The sequence below is a fragment of the Tauraco erythrolophus genome, chromosome W (assembly GCF_009769465.1).
Source record: "Tauraco erythrolophus isolate bTauEry1 chromosome W, bTauEry1.pri, whole genome shotgun sequence".
Taxonomy (NCBI): domain Eukaryota; kingdom Metazoa; phylum Chordata; class Aves; order Musophagiformes; family Musophagidae; genus Tauraco; species Tauraco erythrolophus.
In genome coordinates this window covers 6,352,779-6,370,228 of record NC_141497.1, presented here as the reverse complement: position 1 = coordinate 6,370,228, position 17,450 = coordinate 6,352,779, and positions in this window count along the sequence as shown.

Here is a 17,450-nt window from a genome sequence, read left to right as displayed (position 1 = left end):
ATCCGGAATAGGTATCTGTTAATACTAACAGATATCTATACCCCCCTTTTCTAGGCAATTCCAAGAAGTCTATTTGCCAATTTTGACCTAGAACACATCCTTTGCCAATGTTTCCAAACTTCACCTGGTTCTCTACCTTTGTGTTATTCTTTAAACAGGTTTCACATCTACTAACCACATTTTTCACAGTTTGAAATAAACTTCGGGCTATTATTTGCTTAGAGAGAGAATTGTGTAAAGCTTCTGTTCCCCAATGAGTTTTGCCATGCTCAGTTTTTATCAACATCCACAGTATTCTAAAGGGAACTATTACTCGATTGTCCTCTACTGTTGCCCATCCTGATGGATTAATCTTAGCTTTTAAATCTTTGATAAGCTTTTTATCTTTTTCATCATATTCTACCTTTTCAGGTAGTGATAAGGATTTTTCCGGGATCAAACTTAATACCTCACCTTGTTCCACAGCTTGCCTTGCCTTAGAATCATCCAATTCGTTACCCACCTCCTTGTCAGTGTTACCTTTTTGGTGTCCTTTACAATGCATGATGGCCTCAGCTGCTGGAAGGTGAATTGCTTCTAAAAGTCACAGTATCATATCGGCATGTTTAATACCTATTCCTTGTGTGGTTAAAAGTCCTCATTCTTTCCAGATCACTCCATGAGCATGTACTACACCAAAGGCAGACTTTGAATCTGTCCATGGATTTACTCGCAGCCCTTCAGCAAGCTCCAGTGCTCTCACCAAGGCAATTATTTCTGCCCTCTGTGCAGACGTACCTTTCGGGAGAGATCTTGCTTCTATTACCTGACCTGCTGTTGTCACCGCATACCCAGTCATTCGGACTCCATTCTTCACAAAGCTGTTCCCGTCCATATACCAGGTATGATCGGCCTCTTCCAGTGGTTCTTCTTTCAGGTCCGGTCTACTTGCATAGACAGTTTCAAGTGTCTCTATGCAGTCATGTATGATGGGGTCAGTTTCCTGTTTATCACTCAGGAAAGAGGCAGGGTTAACTATTGTAGATGTAACAATTTCCACATCATCCTGTGTTGGAGTGCAGATCTTTGAAGAGACTGCACGAAGAAAACCCTGTGTAAATAAAGACTGGAGCTCGAAAGTTAGGCCTCAAGGGCAGAATGCCCTTGAAGTTAAGGATAAGAAAACTATGCTGTATGATAAGGGAGTAGTGTTTGCTTAGAGCAGAGCTTCGCTAGGCGGGTATCTGTTTGAAATAAGCTGTTAAATATGACAAGCATATGTATCATCCAATAATAGTGTAGAAAAGGTGTGGTCTCAGGATTACTGGCAAAAACTGTCTATATAAGCAATAAGAACTGCACAATAAACGAGACTTCCTGCAGCTAACTCATATTGAGTCGTCTCAGTACTTCTCCAAATCCCTTCTCCGCATTTTGGCGCCCGAACAGGGACAGGAAGAATGAGCTGGACTCACTATCGTTTTGCTCGGGACATTTATTACTTGCTTTGAACGAGTGTTATCTTAGCGGAGAAGGGACGGTGACTTCAGGCGGCCTATAGGGGAAAGCCGGGCAGATCTACATACAGGCGGCCTATAGAGGAAAGCCAGACGATCTGCGAGATCCACTGTCGAGATTGGTGAGAAGCTTCTTAAAGGAGCGTGGATTAAAACTTGGAAAAAGATATTAGCCCCCCTGATTGCAGTGGGGTATGCAAAAGATATTATCGGGAAACACGAAGAATTAGGAACCAAAGGAAAGAAGAAGTAAGAATCTAAAGACAGAAAAAAAAAATAAGCGACAACTGCCTCAACAGGAGGAGGTAAGCGACTGGGAACAATGGGAAGCACGGCTTTAACAGAACATACGTCTGTAGTTAAGGTGTTGACAAAGTGCTAGAGAAACCAGCACTATTAACAGTTCTGACTTGATAAAACTCCCGGTACTCCTGGTTTGGGCATCAGCCCATGTACCGGAGGCAAACTCTTCAAATATATACATGACAAGGACTTGGGACACTATAGACGTTAAACTTTGGCGTGCAGCCACCCGTGGGGATGCTGCCGGCCTGGAAAAGTCATCATCGAATCTTTTTGATCCAGGGCCCTGAACGAAAGACAGACTTATTGCTTTCCCCCTCTTCCAACGATGTCGGTACACCGGCACCCCCGCGCCGCGCCGCCCACCGCGCCCGGCGGCGACCCGGGAACGCCGCTGCTGCCGCCGGCCGGGGCCGCGGGCGCGGCGTTTGCCTCGGCGCTGCCGCTCGTGTGCGGAACGAGCCGCGGCTGGAGGGGACGGAGACGCGCTACGTGCCCCGCTGCGCCGGTTCGTTTGCAGCTGATGGTCCCCTCGGCGGGAGGGGTCGGCGGCGGTTACGGAGCGCGAGCGGCCGGAGCCGCGGCTGCAACAACAACAACAGCAACAACAACAACAAGGGGGGCGGCCGGCACAGGGCTGCTGAGTCGTCGTCGCCACTCCGCCCGGCTGAGGCGAGGGAGGGCTGACCCGCCGCTGCCTCCCCTCCGCCGGCCGCGCCTGGAGAGCGGCCGCTTGGCCCCGCCCCCCCGCCCGGCTGAGGCCCGGGGCCCAGGTTTTGCCAAGAGACAGCACATCTTAACTTGGATCATCTCGATCGGCATCGCGGGAAATAACTAATCCTCTTCTGTTCCAGCAATTTCAACAATTAATATCAGTGTTGCAAAACCGTAAACATGCATATTCCATTGCACACCTGCGAGCGCACACCACGCTTCCAGGGCCTATAGCAGAAGGGAACAGGCGAGCTGAGCCTCTCACGAGTGCAGCTCTGGTACCAAACTCGCTCATGCAGGCAAAGATCTCGCATGACTGCTACCATCAGAATGCTGACGCCATTAGGTGACAATTTAGCTTAACACGACAGCAAGCCCGCTCAATCGTACAATTGTGTACTAGCTGTTAAAATATGATCATGCCACCAGTGAATGGTGTTAATCCTCGTGGTTTACGCTCGCAGGAACTTTGGCATACACTTCTTATCAGACATATGTATTTTTGTCATCATAAGGTATTGAGCATGTTACTGGTATTCCTTACAATCCTACTGGGCAACCGATCGTAGAATACACACATGGTACTTTGGAGAATACGCTTTTAAAACAAGAAGGGGGAATGATGGGGAAATCTCCCAATGAAACAATAGCTAAAGTGTTATAGCTGTTAAATTTCTTAAATCGAGAGCTAAACATTTTGGGATGAATAAAATGTCACACATGTCAAAATCAGGCACAGGCAGGGTTACAGCAAGTGGCTTTCCAACAACTGACTGAATTGGCTACGAGAGCATTAAGACGTGTCCCTGATTTTTGGGACAGGGGAGGCTTCCTCTGCTTCCATTCGGCAGGGAGCACAGGAACCTTATGAGCATTTCCTTGATCAGCTACAAATGGCAGTTCAGAGATAAACAGAAAATCCGGCTACTGCAGATGTGTTGGTATTCCAGTTAGCCATTGAAAATGCTAACACAGACTGCCAACGAGCTCTTGATCTTATCAGAAATCGGGCAAAAACAATTGCAGATTTAGTAAAGGCGTGTCACAATGTGGGCTCGGAACACTATAAAGCAGAGATATTGGCAGCTAAATGTTTTGGTCAACAGTAATCACTGACATGTTGGTGCATTTAATTCCTACTGGTGTCTTTGGTCTTATATCACAAGGATTATGTGCACTATTGCTGGGACAATCATCCACCACAAAATTAGGATTGTTTGTACTCCCAAGGGTAATTGATTCTGAGGGAAAAAACAAAACAAAACAAAACAAAAACAAACAAAATGCTAGTAACTGCTTCTGCAGGGCTATAATAGAGCTTAGCAGGGTATTCCTTCACATATAAGGGATGATCCATGTACTATAGGGACTTTAAGAATGTATTTCCCTAACACCACCATGAACTTAAGTCATAGACACACCCAGAACAGGCGCAGCACGCATGCTTATGATAGCTAGTGCGATTCCAAAGCAGGATTTTGGGAACCAGCTAAAATCATTGCAGCTTCAATATTTGCACCAGGAGTTGGAGTGGCACAGGCGTTAACTACACTGAATAAGTTGGGTTGTTGGCTTGCAAAACAAACTAATGCTACAGCTTCTGCTTTATCAATGCTCTTAATTGATGTAGATTCTATTAGACATGCTACGCTGCAAAATTGAGCTACCATAGATTTCTTATTGCTAATGCAAAGGCATGGTTGTGAAATACTAGAAGGAATGTGTTGTATGAATTTGTCTGATCACTCAGAATCAATTCATGAGACAATACAGAAATTGAAAGATCGGGTGAATGAATTTCAGGTTCATCAGGATTGGTTGGGTAGCTTGTTCAAGAGCTGGGGAATTACAGGATGGTTAAAATCTTTAGCAAAAGCAGGCATTATATTGCTAGTAGTTCTTTTATGCATAGTAATAATCATCCCCTGCCTATTGTCATGCTCCCAGCGAATGGTACAGAGTACGGTTCATCAAGTAATGGTCATAGAAAAACAAAAAAGGGGAATTGTAGAATCATACGCACAGTTACAGTTGGGGTTTGACCTTGATGATTTAAGCCTGTGCTCTTTTCTGAAGTTGGGAAACACCGATAAAGAGGATGAGAAAGAAAAGGGAGTGTGAACAGCTGGTGCAGGGAGTGTGAGAAGCTGACATGGGGAGTTTGGGAAGATGATATAGAGTGTGTGAGAAAATGATGTTTAGTTTAGCAGGTGAAAAATAGCTCCTTTTTAGGCATAGCCAATAGTAAAGTTAAAATAGGTGCGTGCACTATTGTTTGTACCCAATCACAGCTGGGTGAGGGGCGCGTGGACACATCGTGGCTAGAGTAATAATCTATAAAAGCTGCCTGTATAACAATAATAAAGGTCACTCTGCTATCACAAAGAAATTTTGGACACAGACAGTCACAGCTGCACAATCTCCTTTAACAGTAATCATTGATGGGAAGGCTTTTTCTGGCCTAGTTGACACAGGGGCTGATGTATCTATAGTGAAAAATCCTGACTGGCCGCCCTCTTGGCCTCTGATACAAGCCCTGGCAGCTGTGATCGGAGTAGGTGGAACACAGATCCCACAGCAGAGTGCACAGACCTTGTTAGTAGTAGGCCCAGGTAACAAACAAGCTATTTTGAAACCACATGTTTTTGATGTCCTATGTACATTATGAGGTCGGGATTTGTTGAATCAGTGGAATGTGAGGCTAACCTCAAATTTTTAGCACACGTCACTGATGTCCAGCCCCGACTCAAGCTGGACTGGTTGACTGGCAAGCTGGTCTGGATCGATCAGTGGCCATTAAAAGGTGAGCGGCTGGAGTGAGCTCAAAAATTAGTCGATGAACAGCTCAAATTAGGACATATAATTCCCTCCACTAGCCCATAGAATACTCCAATATTTGTTATCCCAAAGAAATCAGGAAAATGGAGATTTATGTTAAAAGATTTAAGAGCTATTAATGCAATCATGTCACCAATGGGTGCATTACAACCGGGTGTACCAAATCCTACTATGATTCCAGAATGTTAGCATTTGATGGTGATTGATTTAAAAGATTGGGTTATTTCACCTTTTTACTTTTTTTATTTATTTACACCCTAACGATTGTCCTAGATTTGCCTTTTCAGTTCCAGTGCTTAACAATGAACGACCCACGCAACAATATCATTGGATTGTACTGCCTCAAGGAATGATGAATAATCCTACAGTTTGTCAGTTGGTGGTAGATGATGCTCTCTGTCAGGTCAGACAGCAGATCAAGCTCAGCAGATTGTACGTGCCTGCCCTGACCATCAACATATTGTGCCTTCAAATACTCCAGCAGGAGTAAATCCAACAGGTTTATGTGCCAATGAATTATGGCAAACTGATATTACTTATATTCAATCGTTTAATCGATCTAAATATGTGCATGTAACTGTTGATATGTTTTCTGCCTTTGTTGTTGCTACTGCTCACACTGAAGAAAACCATGGGAGTACTGAAGAAAATCGGGACACGCAGTGATCCAGTATGGTGCCTTTTTACAGGATTGGGGAGTGACTCACCCTACCAGTATCCCTCATTCGCCTACAGGACAAGCTGTTATTGAATGAACTCATTTAACGTTAAAACAAATGCTTGATAAAAAAAAAAAAAAAAAAGAGGGGCAGTCTTCCATATATTTCCCCACAAGAGTTAAATTTATTAGGATAAAAATTTGTAGGTAGTGCCAGCAACAACCACGTTACACAAACGTGTTGTTTTTAGCGACAAGTATGCCAGCAGAGCAAGCCTTCAAAGCCAAGCTGCTCAAATCTTGGGATGGCATTTTCCCTGTAACGTCTCCAAAGATGGCAGCTGGACAGACGTGTCCCCAACTAATGATCAATACAAAAGTTTTGTGTTTAAAGTAGACAGATATTGCGGATCAGGCCTGGGAAAAATTGGATTACAGTCTAATCAAAAAATTAGCCTCGGCGCTTATGGTGCCCGATTGTCATTTAATCGAAGCCAGCAAATTTCACTGTTATGGAATAACGATACTGCCAAAGAATTACCCCCCCAATGTTTTTTCTCATTTGCGGTGACCGCACTTGGCGAGGTATCCCAAAAAGTGCTTATGGAGGGCCTTGCTATCTTGGCCAGCTAACAATGTTGGCCCCTAATTATAGGCAATGGCTAAATGTGTCACGTCAATTGCACCGAGCAAAAAGAAGTACAGGTCTTACGTCTGACTGCAATGATGAAGTGTGGCTGTGGTCTGTAACAGCGCGAATTTGTGCATCTATAATTGCGCCTGGAGCAGCGGCAGCCCAGGCATTGAAACAAATTGAAAACTTAGCTTGCTGGTCAGAAAAACAAGCAAATGTCATCACTCAAATCTTAGAACAATTACTACTAGACTGCATGAAAAAAGCCATGTGTAAATCGTGTAAATGTGTAAATTGTGTAAATGTGTAAAATTCCAGTGAAGTGAGATAGAGAAAGAGGGATCCAAGATTTGACAGATCAAACAGGGATGACAGAGACACAGAACGAGGAAAATGGTTCAAAAGAATTGTAATAGAAGATTGTATATTGATATGTAAACTGTCTTTATGTTTATTATGATTTAGTATATTACGTGTGTGAAAGTTGCTTGTATATATGCCTGTATATATGCTTTGTGTGTTTTTTCCAATCAGAAGGGAGCTACTGGAAGGAGAAGAATTAACTGGTACCGAATTAATGACAAAGAATTACAAACTAGACTTAGTTGTGAGCACGTAACTTTGAAAAAGGAAGCTAGGAGAAATATGTTACAACTTAAAAATCCGCTGTTAGCCAGCAGAGCACATACCTGGCAGCCTTGTTGCACGCACTGGCCACGCGTGCAGCAACGCCGTGTCAGTACCTTTTTCATAGACTCTGTTGAGGGTGTAAAAGGGATGGCTCAGAGCGGAGTGGAAGGAGGCTGCAGAGCACACTGTGTGGATAAACAGGGGACGCCCTGAAGGTGCCGTGCCTGCCTCTCTTCTCCGCGACGACCCTGCCGACTGACACCCTCCTGCTCAGCGGAATCTTGGATATAGTGGAAATAGTAAAGCCCTCGGAAAGGGAAGTAGTATGCTAGAAACTGCTTTTGCAAGGCTGTACCAAAACAACATGCTAGTAACTGGAGCTGCCAGCCTTGTGCGCAGGGTTTTCTTCGTGCAAGAAAAGAAAGGGGGAATTGTTGGAGTGCAGATCTTTGAAGAGACTGCACGAAGAAAACCCTGTGTAAATAAAGACTGGAGCTCGAAAGTTAGGCCTCAAGGGCAGAATGCCCTTGAAGTTAAGGATAAGAAAACTATGCTGTATGATAAGGGAGTAGTGTTTGCTTAGAGCAGAGCTTCGCTAGGCGGGTATCTGTTTGAAATAAGCTGTTAAATATGACAAGCATATGTATCATCCAATAATGGTGTAGAAAAGGTGTGGTCTCAGGATTACTGGCAAATACTGTCTATATAAGCAATAAGAACTGCGCAATAAACGAGACTTCCTGCAGCTAACTCATATTGATTCGTCTCAGTACTTGTCCAAATCTCTTCTCCGCAATCCTGCTCCATTAGGACTGCCTGATATTTTAAAAATCTTGACGGTGATAACCAATGTTCGCCTTTCTGTTCTAAAACAGAAATTACTGCGTGGGAAGTATAAATGATCATTTTCTGCCCCAGGGTAAACTTGCGAGCCTCTTGAATGATTATGCTGACAGCCGCCACTGCCCAGAGGCATCCTGGCCATCCTTTGCTGACTGCGTTCAATTGTTTGGAAAAATATGCTTCTGCTCACTTGTAGGGTCCCAGTCTTTGGCCTAAAATTCCCAGGGCCACTCCTCGTTTTTCATATGCAAACAACCAAAAAAGTTTAGTCACATCTGGCAAGCCCAAAGCAGGGGCTCTAATCAGTTCTAATTTTAGTTCTTTGAATACTCTTTTGGCCTCATCAGTCCAGATTAATTGTTTCTGATTGTCTTTTAGTAATTCGTATAAAGGTTTCACTAACAGTCCATAATTATGAATCCATAAGCCACACCAACCTGTCATTCCTAGAAAAGTTCAAAGTTCCTTTACCGTAGTTGGTTCTGGAGTCTTACAGATGGCCTCTTTCCTTTCATTTCTGAGTTGTCGTTGTCCCTTGGAAATCAGGTATCCCAAGTAGATCACTTCCTTCTGCAGGATTTGGGCTTTCTGTAATGACACTCGATAACCACTTAATCCAAGGAAGTTCAATAAGCTCACAGTCCATTCTTTACACTCTTCTCTCTTTTCTGTAGCTATCAAAATGTCATCCACATATTGTAAAAGAATGCCGTTGCCTGGAGGCCTTTCCCAAAGTTCCAATTCCCTTGCTAATTGGTTTCCAAAAATTCTAGGGCTATTTTTAAATCCTTGGGGTAACACTGTCCAAGCAAGTTGAGTTTTACGTCCCGAATCAGGGTTTTCCCATTCAAAAGCAAATAGATTACGGCTTTCAGGGGCCAAGGTGAGGCACAAGAATGCATCCTTTAAATCCACAACTGTGAACCATTCATATGTTTCTTTCAGGCTGGTTAACAAGGTGTACGGGTTTGCTACTACTGGATACAGATCCTCCACAATTCTGTTTACTGCCCTTAAATCTTGTACTATTCTATATTTCCCATCCGGTTTCTTTACTGGTAAAATCAGGGTATTATATTCTGATTCACATTCAATCAGTAACCCAAACTCTAGGAATTTTTCAGTCATTTCCTTTATGCCCCTTCCGTCTTCCAATCTTAAAGAATATTGTTTTATTTTAACGGTACCAGAACCAGGTTTTACTTCCACCTTTATCGGTATAGCATTCTTTGCTTTACCTGGAATCTCAGAAGCCCATACCCCTGGATACACTTGATCTAGGATTTCTTCAGTCTTTGAGGTACCTTCAGTTTGCTTTTCAATTTGGATCATAGCCAAACTTAAGACTTCGATTAATCGATCATCTTTTACTTTGAATTCTACTTTACCCTTTTCAAAAATTATTTGTGCCTCCAATTGCTCTAATAGGTCCCGTCCAAGTAAAGGTTTCAGAGATTCTGGTAAATAAAGGAATTGGTGAATCCCTATTTGTTTTCCAGTCTGAAATTTAATTGGCTGTAGAAAGAAAGTCTTTTTCTGCTAGCCAGTGGCTCCTATTACAGTTACAAAATCATGATCTACAGGTATTAGTTCTTGATTTAATACAGAATATGAGGCACCCGTATCTATTAAAAATTCTACTTCCTCATTCTGGATCCCTAGCTTTAATTTAACCAGTGGATCCACCAGGGTAGATTCCCCAGGTCCCTGTCATTTAGCTTCAGCAACCACCTCAGGCTTTAATTTAGGGCATTCCTTTCTCCAATGCCCTCGTTTTCCACAGTAGGCACACTGATCTGATCGTAATATTGTTTGGAAACCCCCTCGAGATCCCCTAGGAGGCCCTCCTTTGCCTCTGCCTCCAGGGAGTCCTTGGGGTCCTGCTCTTTGTTGTTGTAATGCCAAGATTGTTGCTGTGGCTATTGTTCTACCTAATTTTCTCCTTTCATTGCTTTCTCTGTTCCTGTACACCCTCCATGCTTCTTCAATTAATTTTTCTAAATCCCGCACTTCAGGCTCTTTTAGTTTTTGGAGTTCATCTTCTGATGACTGGCCCAAAACCAACGATATCAATTGTTGCTGCCCTGCATCAAATGAGGAGTCTAAGGTGGTATATTTACGCATCGCCAATTGCAATCTGTCTAAGAATTCCGTGGGGGTTTCGGTTTGTCCTTGCTTTACAGCATAGAGTGCTGACCAATTTACAGCCTTTGGGATTGCATTCTCTAATCCAAATTTTAATCTGTTTTATCATCCGGATCCCAATGCAGGTCAGTCAGGGGAACACACTGATCGACTCCCCCTGCCAGTGTGTTCCGGCTGTAATTTGAGCCTGCACATGAGTCTGGACTGTTCTTAGAATTAACTGTTTCTCTGTTTCAGTCATTGCATCTGACATTATGGCTATATCTTTCCAGTCTGGGTCTTGATTTTTAAGTATTAATTCAAACCAATGTCAAACAAGGAGGAGGGGAGGGGCAAATTTATAGCACATTCCTTTTGCCACTCAGGATGATTTCTTAAAGTGAAAAATATATCAGCATATACCATCTCGTCCAATTTATAATTTCTTCTGAGAAACAGTATCAATTGCAATCAACTATTACAATTCCATTATAAGTATTATAATTATATAAGTATTATTCTATTATAAGCACTATTATTCAGCCATTTTTTCTCATCTTCCAATTTATATAACAGCCACCATCGGTTACAGTATTTAACTAAAGTTTTCTTATTTAAGTTTCCTCCCAGGGGACCCCCAATATCTTTCCAATGTGCCAAGACACATCTTATCTGACTCTTTTTCAAAATTCCCCCACTCTGTTGGTTATCCATTATTTACTGGACTATTATTATCCCAATCCTGTTGTTACCAAACAAACAACTAAAATTCAAATCACGCCTCCTAGATATGACTAATTATCATTAAAATAACTCGTTCACTCTTATTTTCAATCACTTCGTCTATCTCCGGCTGTTTCCCTCGCGGGAGAACAGAACCGCAGATCAAGTCTCCGCACTTGCTTCATACTAAAAGTACGTCTCAGTCACTCACACACAAACAGGACAAAACCAAGTTTTACAACCACGAATAATTAATACAACTCTTAGAACCAACAAACAATTAATACAACTCCAACAAACAATTACTACAAGTCTTTGAATCACACAATCACATGGGATTCAGTCATTAATATTTCAACTTGCAAATGGTTTCCGGTGGGACTGGAACCCACAATTGTAGTCGCTTACATAACCAAAGTATACCTTTAAGGCGCTGGCTGCCCAGTATATGCTGCCCTGCGCAAGTCTCAGCTTATGGCTTACGGAGAGCTACCTTAATGGACCAGTCCCCAACCCAAAAAGAATCACAAAGAATACCTTTTCTAAGATGGTCCTTGTCTGTTTCCGCAGTGATCCAACTGAGGCATGGAGTCCCTCCGGAGAAATCCCCAGGGGTACCCAAGGGAGTCCTGTTCTCAGCAGGTCCTGCAGCCGAACAGAGAGGGTCCCATCTGGGCCACCAAATCTGATACCTGAAAAGGAAATTGAACTTTACAAGACTCGTTTTGGAGTTTTAGAAAGCAGACATTCTTTATTGCAGCGCTGGGTGCATGGGGGATATCTCCTCCTAGCGTGCACACCCGGCTTCTGGACAGAAAATTAGTTATACACTACAATCATGCATAATTCATAACATATTTACATATTCTGAAACAATTGGTTAAATTTATCTCGCTTTACATGTAAATTACTTCGCATGCTCAGTTTTCCTCCTCCGCCCCTTTCTTTTGGGTCTGGGGTGTATTTAGGGTAGGTGGTCTGTGAGTTGGTGGTCGCGATCTCCCCCTGCTGGAATTACCTTTCCCCCAAGTCACTGCATGTTCACAGTTCAGAAAAACATGATAACAAAGTTTATGCAGTTTCTGGGATGTTCTCTCCAAGGGCAGACAGTTCCTGATAAAGAGTCTCCTTTTTAATCACTCCTGACAGCTTCAAGGATGGTCATCTTGTTAGTTTCTTTAGGTATGCGTAAATCACCTACTGCCGACTAAACCCTTCATGAAACTCTTACCAAAAAACTTTTAACCCCTTTATTGTTGGGTAACATCCTCTTTGAATTGGTGGAACTCCTTGAACTGTTTCTCCACAGCTGCAATGCAGGCCTGTACAGAAGAAGAGATACTTCCTTCATATTGCTGTAGTTGATTAGCCAAGTTTTGCACCATTAGTTCCTCACCTTCTCTCCAGGACATTACTGCCAACGAGTTGGCATACGATGGTGGTGCACTCCATAGAAATTTCCACCACATAGAGTGATTACGTAGGATTTAATCTGGATCTGTGGATAACTGGTCATTATTCAGATGATTGTAAATCTCCTCGAGCACAGCTAACTCCCTCAGGTACTGGATACCTCTTTCCATGGTGGTCCACTTGCCTGGGTGACATGTAATATCATCCTTGAAGGGGTACCTTTCCTTCACACCTGACAGCAGTCGCCTCCAGAGACTGAGGATTCTTGGTTTTCTTCCAATTGCCTTGTCAATGCCCCCTTCCCTGGACAAGGATCCCAGCTGCCTGGCTTCCCTACCCTCTAGTTCCAGGCTATCGGCTCCATTATCCCAGCATTGGAGCAGTCAGGTAACAATGTTCTCATTTTGAAGGCAGCTGAAATCCTTTCACATATCTCCCAGCTCTCCCTGGGATAAAGATCAGGTGATCACAGACTCATGTGTGGGCTCTGCCTCATCCTTTTCCTGTTCTCATGATGACCCTGTTTCATTGTCATCCCTCACTAAGCGAACTGATTTCTTTGTGCCCTTCTGTGCAGACACAACTGATACCAGGACAGGTGGGTTCTCTGGTTCGGCTGCAGTGTCTGTCATTTTGTCATCAGATCCAGGGACCTCCTCTCCCCTTTGAGGGTGCTGAATAGTGTTAGACAAGGCAGCTCGGTAGGCATGGGCCAGGCCCCAGCACATTGCACTGAGCTGGGTCTCCCAGGAATTGCCAGGGTGACAGCACACTTTTTCCAAACATTCTATTAGGTTTTCAGGATTCTGCACTTTTTCAGAGGTGAAGTTCCAAAACACCGGAGGTGCCAACTGTCTTAGGCATTTGCCCATGCTCTCCCATACGCCCTGCCACTCATAACTATGTGGCCTCAGAGCAGATCTCTCTGGGATATTTTTAAATAGTCGTTTAACCCCAAACAAAACCTGAAACACCTTCAGGAGACAGAGCATTAACATCATGCTGGTTAGGACACTCCCAGAGTATTCAAAATACTCAAAGACCGTTGTAATCAGCCTGAATAAGAAGGGCGGGGTGAAGAACTAGGGGAAGGGATCCTCCCCTGCCTTTCCCAGAGATCGGGCGCCGTTACCGGCAAATTCCGAGAGGTGACGCCCGAGATACGGGCACGATGCTATCCTGGTTTTAGCTGGGACAGGGTTAGCTCTTCTTTTTAGCAGCTACAAGAGCTCCGTGTTTTGGTTTTACTCAGAGGCTCGCTCTGAGAAGAATTTTGATAGCAAGCTGATGTTTGTGGTTGGAAGTGAAACTCCAAGGACTTTTCAGTGTGCTGTGTTCTGTCTGGAGTGCAGAGGCACGGCGGGATAAGGGAGGAGCATAGCTGGGACAAGGGGGCCATGATTCCCCTTGTGATTTGTGCTGAAACTTAAGACTGAGGGCCAAACTGGCCAATTAGTATTCCATATCATGCAGCGTCATGCCCAGTATAAAGGTGAGGGACAGCCGGAAAGAAGGGCTTTTTGCGCTTTTGCTCTTTCGCTGCTTTTGCTCCTTTGCGCTTCTGCGCTTTTGCTCTATTGCCTTTTCTTTCTCTCTTTTCCAGTACTCCCACTCTCAGAGTACTATCTCTCTCTGCCCCTCTCTATTTCGGGGCCTCGCGTTCGTCCGGGATTGCAGCTTCAGGACGAGACGGACTTCACATAAGAGGGGGTGGTGAGCATCTACACTGTGTAGTACTTATCTGTATTAAATTGTTCTTATCTCAACCCACGGGTTTCCTGTTTCTCCTTTAATTCTCTCCCTCATCCCTGGGGTGGGGGAGGGTGAGTGAGCGATTGTGTAGGGTTTGGTTGCTGGAGCAGCCTAACCCGCGACAGATGCCAACGTCACTTACATGGACCAGCCCAGCCGCGTGGCCAGTGCTGCGATGGTATCATAAACCGATATTAGACAAGACAGCACAATGAGAGCCCTGATCCCTCTCTCAGCCATGATGAACAGCACCGCAGTAAATACATGGGGCATGTAAACATTTAAATAACACAGCCACGTGAGCAACCAAAACAACATTATGACCAGCAACTATTTAACTAATACAACAAAAACGTGCAACAAATTTGTTTAACACAGTCTAGTCGAATTTTGTCATTATCCCAACCCTTCGAGTCCCACGTTGGGCACCAAAAAGGACTGTCGTGGTTTAGCCCAGTCGGTAGCTAAGCAACCACGCCGCCGCTCGCTCACTCCTCCCCCCCCGGCGGGACAGAAAAAGAAAATTGGAAGAAACAGAGTAAAACACGTGGGTTAGGATAAGGACGATTTAATAAAACAGTGTAAAAAATGAAAAAAGAGTTAAAAGAAAGATTTAATAAAACAGTGTAAAAGAACCCGAGAAAACAATAAAACCAACAATAATAAAACAGTGTAAAAAAAAAAAAGAGAAAAAGTAAAAAAAAAAACAATAAAAGTGTTAAAAAAAAAACGATAAAAGAGTAAACCCAACAATAACATCAATAAAAAGAGAGCAGTAGTAAAGGAGCGGTACAAACACCATGCCGACTGCAGAAACAGGAAACCAGAATCCCCCCCGCGGTCTGAACGAAAAAGCCCCTTCCTCAGTTAGCTCCCTCAATTTATAAACTCGGGGCATGACGCATATGGCATCGAATAGCTGTATAACTACTTCCGGTCAGTTGCCCGAGCTGTGCCCCCTCCCACTTTTCCTGTGGAAGGTTAACTCTATCCCAGCCAAATCCAGGACACCACGACAGACGTCTTATTCTTTCAACCCCTCAGTAAGGAACAAGCAAGTGCTGCACCACTCCAAACAGTAAAGTGCGTATTAAGGAATAAGATATGTGATGAAAGACTGTAAAGGTCCTTCAAACATCTTCAACATCCTTTTTATGAATGGAATTCTTATGCCTTGTTTCTGCATTTCCTCCCCCTCGAACTTATCTGAATGTTTTGATCTTCACAGATTTGCTATCAAGGACTGTATTATTTACAAACAAGTTTTGTTTACAAAAACGTAAAGCCCCTTTAGGGCAGAAGGTACACTGTCTTGGGAACTTGTATAACTCAACTGCTAGCAAATTACCATGTTTGTTATCTCCAATCTTGTCTGGAGAATTTTTTAAATTAAAAATTTTAAATTAAAAAGCATATGCATTAACATTTAATGACTGTGATACTGTAACTATCATCAGAATCATAGAATCATTAAGGTTGGAAAGGACCTCTAAGATCATCAAGTCCAACCATCAACTCAGTACTACCATGCCCACTAAACCATGTCCTGAAGCGTTACATCTACACATTTTTTGAACGCTTCCAGGCATGGTGACTCAATCACTTCCCTGGGCAATCTGTTCCAATGCTTGAGCACTCTTCCAGTAAAGAAATTTTTCCTAATATCTTATTTAAACCTCCCCTGGTGCAACATGAGGCTATTTCTTCTCATCCTATCGCTGGCGACCTGGGAGAAGAGACCAACACTGACCTTGTTACAACTTCCTTTCATGTAGTTGTAGAGAGCCATAATGTCTCCCCTGAGCATCCTTTTCTCCAGGCTAAACAACCCCAGTTCCCTCAGCCACTCCTCATAAGACCTGTGCTCCAGACCCTTCACCAGCTTTGTTGCCTTTCTCTGGACACACGTCAACACATCAATGTCCTTCTTGTAGTGAGGGGCCCAAAACCGAACACAGTATTCAAGGTGCAACCTCAGCAGTGCTGAGTACAGGGGGACGATCACTTCCCTGCTCCTGCTGGCCACACCATTTCTGATACAGGCCAGGATGCTGTTGGCCTTCTTGGCTACCTGGGCACACTGCTGGCTCATGTTCAGCTGGCTGTCAACCAGCACCTCCAGGTCCTTTTCCGCCGGACAGCTTTCCAGCCACTCTCCTCCAAGCCTATAGCGTTGCATGGGGTTTTTGTGACCCAAATGCAGGACCCAGCTCTTGGCCTTGTTGAACCTCATACAATTGGCCTTGGCCTATCGATCCAGCCTGTCCAGATCCCTCTGCAGAGCCTTCCTACCCTCGAGCAGATCAACATTCCCGCCTAGCTTGGTGTCGTCTGCAAACTTACTTAGGGAGCACTCAGTCCCCTCATCCAGATCATCGATAAAGATATTAAACAAGACTGGCCCCAGAACTGAGCCCTGGGGAACACCACTTGTGACTGGCCACCAACTGGATATAACTTCATTCATCACAACTCTCTGGGCTCAGCCATCCAGCCAGTTTTTTACCCAGCGAAGAGTATACCTGTCTAAGCCATGAGCTGCCAGCTTCTTGAGGACAATGCTGTGGGAGATGGTGTCAAAGGCCTTACTGAAGTCCAGGTAGACAACATCCACAGCCTTTCCCTCATCCACTAGGTGAGTCACCTGGTCATAGAAAGAGATCAGGTTGGTCAAGCAGGACCTGCCTTTCATGAACCCATGCTGGCTGGGCCTGATCTTCTGATTGTCCTGCACATGCCCTGTGAGTGCACTCAAGATGAACCACTCCATGATCTTCCCTGGTACCAACGTCAGGCTGACAGGCCTGTAGCTCCCCAGATCTTCCCTCTGGCCCTTCTTGTCAATGGGTGTCACGTTGGCGAGCCTCCAGTCATCTGGGACCTCCTCTGTTAGCCGGGACTGCTGATAAATGATGGAGAATGGCTTGGCAAGCTCCTCTGCCAGCTCCCTCAGTACTCTCGGGCGGATCCCCTCTGACCCCATGGACTTGTGAGCGTCCAGGTGGTGTAGTAGGTTCTTGACTGCTTCCTCCTGGATTATGGGGAGTTTATTCTGCTCTCTGTCCCTGTCTTCCAGCTCAAGCTGAATACCCTGAGGATAACAGGTCAGACCATTAAAGACTGAAGCAAAGAAGGCATTAAGTACCTCAACCTTTTCCTCGTCCTTGGTGACAACGTTCCCCTCTGCATCCAATAAAGGGTGGAGATTCTCCTTGGCTCTCTTTTTGTTGCTAATGTATTTGTAAAAATGTTTTTTGTTATCCCTTACAACTGTCGTGGTTTAGGCCGCTCCAGCAACTAAACTTCACACAGCCGCTCACTC